Genomic DNA, 6,053 nt, shown 5'->3' with positions numbered 1-6,053 from the left:
TTAATTTTCAATTAATTAATGGTTAAATATCAATGATTTAATGGATAATTATCAATAAATGAATACTTAATTGTCAATAAGTAAATGGATAATTTTGATTCATCCCGCAGAGAAGCTTTAAATTTTGTTATTTGTAGTTGAAAATGTTGATTCTTTTTGTTATTGTTAGAATAATACATAGTTTTATTTGCATGTTACTTTTTTTTGTAAATACATTTTTTATATTTAAATATTTTGTTTTGTGAATTCTTTGAGGCAATTTTAATAATACTCCTAACAAGTTTATTAGTGTTGTTACCTTAATATTTACATGATAATGCTATCAACGGTCATATACTTATTTTTTTATATTGCATTAACACGTTGACTGCCAACTACGAGATAAATCGTAGATTGCGTTCTTTGCTAGGACACCGACTAGGAGTTATCTCCTATTGCGTTTACTTGCCATATTTATGCAGCTACGATCAAATTCCTATTATATACGAAGGCCGACCCAAAAGTAACAATAAAAAGTCAATTTTACACACTTAATTAAATGATTTTTTTTTGAAAATTTACACACTTATGTACCATGTTATGAGCCGAAAAAAAAAATTGGTTAAAAACAGTAATGTTTGGAAGTTTTTTTTGACGTTTTTAGTCTCCCGATTTTTACGTTTCAGCGATTTTTTAAAAACAACTTTTTTTTAAACAAAAAAAAAAAAATATTATTAAAAACCTTTACTGACCCTCAAAATACTGTCCATTACACGCAATGCACTTGTTCCAGCGTTTTTCCCACTGCCCAAAACAAGTAAAAAACTCTGAAATACAATCAATTTCAAAGCTTTGAGTGACTCTTCTTGAACTTCTTGAATTGTTTGAAATCTCCTTCCTTTCAATTGCCTTTTCATCCTAGGAAAAAGAAAAAAATCATAAGGAGCAAGATCTGGAGAGTAAGGAGGATGCTCTAAAAGCTTGAATTTGCAGTTTGCATTTGAAGCAGTTTCAGTGTTTCTTGAGGTGATTTGCCTAGCAGGAAGCACAATTTAATGTTTGCGCGCTGTTCCATTTGTTTACGTCAAAATTTCGCCGAAACGTAAAAATCGGGAGACTAAAAACGTCAAAAAAACTTCCAAACATTACCGTTTTTAACCAATTTTTTTTTATTTTTCGGCTCATAACATGGTACATAAGTGTGTAAATTTTCAAAAAAAAATCATTTAATTAAGTGTGTAAAATTTACTTTTTATTGTTACTTTTGGGTTGGCCCTCGTATCAGTACTAATATGGATTGATGGCGCATTAGAAAAGAATTAAAAATCAATGCTGGCTTACATGAACAGAAAATTAATTAATAAATGAACAGAAAATATAATTATGTACTATAATTAGTTTTTAATACTATAATATGATTAAATGAAATTTGCTTTTTAGACCGAAATTTTGAAAATTGCCGTGGCAGTCAGTGTGTTAATAAATATGAATTTTAACCCTTTTTAGCAAATAAATCTTCATTCAGAAATCGATTAATGTCAATTAAAAAAAATATACATGATTTGTATGATTATACTTATTTTTATTACTTTATAATAAATGAAAAAAACCAACAGTTATTTCGTCATCATACTCAGATTTATAATTCATCACTTTAGATGTTAAAATCTTTTATTTTACTATATTATTTATTTTAGAATATATTCATATATTTAAATAATTATATCAGCCGCAATATTTTTGTATTTTTGTACTACTTGTTATATTATGTATTACGTTTTATTTGTTGTAAAAGTTAATAAATATTTTTATAAAGTTTTTGTTATAATTATTTATTTTTACCACCGATCTCGCTCTCTTTTACTATGTTTTTTATTAAAGTTATATTTTACTGCCAATAAGAAAAAATAATAGTCTATCCACACAAAAATACTTTAACAAGAAGTCATCATTTTGATGACTTAATGTTAAATATTTTAAAAATTGAAACACTGTTTTAAAACAAAGAAAAGTCATTTTATTTTTATAGCTCTCTCCAATGGTACCCTTTACAACTCGAGTTTTCCCTTGAAATTTGTTAGCAGACCTCGGATGGAATCATTTAATTTTAGTTTATCAAAAAATGGTATTATTAAAAAAAAATGTTGATCATTGACTAACTGTATATTTGTGTAGCTGTTAGTTATTAACATTTTATACAGCTTATTTTCCATTGGATTTTTGTGATAGGTCTTCTTCTGACCTTTATTTACCTTATGGTGCATAAGGCACCGCATCACTAGAGAAAAAATCACTTATATTGATCCCTACACCTTATACATGGTAGTCAAATGCGCTAACCACTACATAACAGGCGGACATATAAAATAATACATGAATGAAGGTAGTCACACCTGAGGTTTGAAACTGATCACTGCGTGTGCATGTAATTTACGATCAAGATTACACTGCTAGATTCCAAACCTGCATTCTATGCACCATTTTCGAAAGATAAATTCAGACAAAATGGTATACTAAAAACAAGAAGTTACATATCCGAGTAGGTACCTACCTAAGAATAATAATGAAAAATGGCGACATATTCAAGGGTAGAGGGTTCTTTAATACCCAGTGGGCGTTCTGCAAATCCTGCACCCCGTCAGTATCCATCTACACCTCAAAGTAGGTACTTTGCCTCTTTTTAACATCACTCCCCCAGCAATGCCCGCCCCTTCATTGTCCCATCTGCTCTCGCTGACGAGCCCTCGGCCCCTCAGGGCACGTCACTGACTGAAATACAAAGTATATGTTAGCACAATGGCGCCTCCGCGGGGCTACATGTCCATTGGCGCGCCCCCCTGATCGTGAAAATGATTGAATATGATCACGTAACGCGAACACCGCCGAAATTTAATTAGAGGCTCAAGGGTAGATACCTGGGTAGCTACTTTTGCTCTGCAGTAAGTGCACTTAACAGCCATAACTGTATTTTTTACATGGCAACTCAGAGATTCTAAAACATAAATATTTGAATTTTCACGGCTAGGTACTTATTGGGAAAGGTCAAGATTACAATTTTTCGAAAATCATCTCACATACTAGTTTTTAGAAATATTTTTTTACAAAAGAGTATCAGTATTAATCATTTTAAATATTGCTTTAAATTTGTAAACACATACATACACAGTTATGATATAAGTACATAAAAATAAATTATGGCTGCAGTAGATTGCGATGTAAATGTAAAAATAGGAATAAAATTAGCAACAATACAATATGTAAAAAATAACACTTAAAACTGCATAAATGAACAATACGTAGAGTTTAATAGTTTTGTGTCAAATGTGCATTGGTAATAAAAATATTACGTGATTAATTACTTTTCCTATAGCGCTGCATATTTTTTTATCTTGACATTTGATGTAACAGAGATAACGTATCAGAAGGAGCTCAAGGTGAAGTACATTACTGCTGTATGGGAAAGGACATTATAGTAGCTAGAAAGGAAAATAGCACTAATGGCTAAGTCACTCGGGGTCGCATACCCATACCACTATAATCTTGTAAAAGCTACCGCAACGGTACACAACTCACTTGAGATATTAATTATCTTTTAAATTAACACGTTCTTGACAAAGTTTTGTAATATGTAATTGGAATCTGGGAATATGAAATTATCGTTTTTTTAATCAACACATTTTCTTTAGTTTCCCTTCTTTAAATCCCTCTTTAATGCCTCTATCCCCTAAAAGTAATTCAGGGTGGACTTATCATACAAAAACTGTTACTGATGATTTATACATTCATACATTCATCAACGTCTATAAGTTTACACAGAGGGTGTACTGAGTAGTGAAAGAACAGTGTTTCAAATCAAAATCTGCGTTGAAATTATTCAAAGAAGAACAAGTGGGTACTGGTAGGTTCTATCATGAAATATTGACAAAAAAACACACGTAAAGTCTGCAAAAATGACATAATGGCCACACCAGATTTATTATAGTTTGGTTATCCTCGTTAAAATGATCGTTCTCATGATATGTTATTATTGGCTGATAAATTAATATGAAAAAACTGCGCAACTGGCGTCGCGGGTTCGGTTCCCGCGAATTGCAAAATAAATTCCAGAAAGATTTATTTTAATTGGTATGGGTGTTTATGATGTATTTATCACATTTAACTTCCCTATCCTTACCATCCTACCTCTACTTTTAGAGGCTTGTCTACACAAGCCTCTAAAAGTAGAGGCTTTGCAGGTTATTCCTTAAAAAAAAACGCAAATGCATTAACAAACCAATTAACTTACCATCACCTTTTTTCTCGAGCTATAAAAAGAAAACTACATTACAAAAATAATTAAATAATTTTTTTCTTGAATGTTTTTCGCAGATACTTTGTGGCACATTTTAAAAACTTTATAAAATAAAACAACTTTGTTTTAACCACTTTTTATTGATACCTACACTTTTTCCAAAATTATTTAACTCAATGTTTTAGAATTAGTACATAAATTCATTAATTGATTCCGCAGTCACTTTGTGGTAAAATCTATCCATTTTTAATTAATTTAACCATACGGTGTTTGATAATGATGCGGAATGCATCGAAACACTTGTCACAGTAGATTTTAAGAAAAAGTGGTATATACTAAGTAATACATTAATTAAAAATTAGTATCTACATAAACCCTGAGGATGACAAGGTTCTTATCGAAACCGGTTCTAAAAAGTGTACCAATAAAAAGTGGTTGAAACAAAGTTGTTTTATTTTATAAAATAAAATCAAAGTTTATTACAAACCTGGTCTTGTTTAAATAATGTAAATTAATATTAGTTTTGCGTGTATAATAAGTACATAGTGCCCATCGCTATACTGACTCTATATCCATACAACAGTATTAAGCGTACGTAGTTGGGGAGCCCTACCCTATGTGGATGAGCGCCATTGACTTTTCAATACGTTTCCACTGCACTAAATGTAATTCAATAATGTAAAGTAACAGTTAATGGCGAGGGATGATGGAGTATAACGCAAAGCTGCTTATATTATATAAAAATAACTGCGCATGTTTCTAGCACATATGTGTTGCAGTGATAGTAAAATAATTATCTGTACATACTTTGATAAATTGGTAGGTAATTATAACCTAATATTTTTTATAATTAAACACTTATATAACCAATTAATGAGTTTTATTTCATTACTTTTTTTTTAAATTACCTAACGTCCAAGTGACTCTGAAATCTAGCTACAGCTTATGAAACACCGCTTATCATGACCCTACTCAGGCTTCAACTTTTTAAGTTTCATAGCCTATGCCTACTCGTGAGTGGATTTACTCTTTATGTTTAAAGTAACTATAATTTCATGTAATTCATGAGTGAAAATTCAAGGCAAAAACACTTGCATATTTCATTACTCACGACTAGTTTCGAAAACTAACAGATGTTTTCATCTACAGTTGAAAAGTAAAACTGTAAATGAAAACGTCTGTTAGTTTTATATTATTTTTTGATATCTCATCAAAGATGAAGAAGAATATGGAAGTCTGGGCATTTACGGGGCTTACGACCGTCATAGGCTGGTTTAAGTGATCACTTTACACACGTGTAACATTCACCAATTCTACCCATTATTAGTTTTCGAAACTAGTCGTGTGTAATGAAATAAAACTCATTAAGTGATACAAAAAAATAATCAACACGTCATTCAAAAAAGTGAATGCCGAATCAATAAATATTATAACCTAAGAAATTAGAATCAAAGGGCGTTTGTGCACTACACGGAATCACACGGAATTTTACCGTCCGGCACGTCAGTTAGCGTTTTAAAACGATGATTGGCTTGGATTGGCTTGTGCCTTTGTCCATCTTTCTTCGGATCGATGCTCTTGATCGGTGCGTGAACACGTTGCGCGGACTAAAGTAACTGTCGTAGTGACAGTACGACAGTTACTTTAGTCCGACAGTTTACTGTCATAGTCGCTTTCATTTTTCAAAACCGGACTGCCGGACGGTAAAATTACGGGTAGTGCACAAACGCCCTAAGGTTGAGATTGAGATACCTATAGTAAATAATAAAAATAAAGAAATCAG

The sequence above is a fragment of the Brachycentrus maculatus genome, unplaced genomic scaffold, assembly GCF_059751285.1.
Source record: "Brachycentrus maculatus isolate JH-2025_06_01 unplaced genomic scaffold, ASM5975128v1 h1tg000124l, whole genome shotgun sequence".
NCBI lineage: Eukaryota > Metazoa > Arthropoda > Insecta > Trichoptera > Brachycentridae > Brachycentrus > Brachycentrus maculatus.
This window is presented reverse-complemented; position numbering follows the sequence as displayed.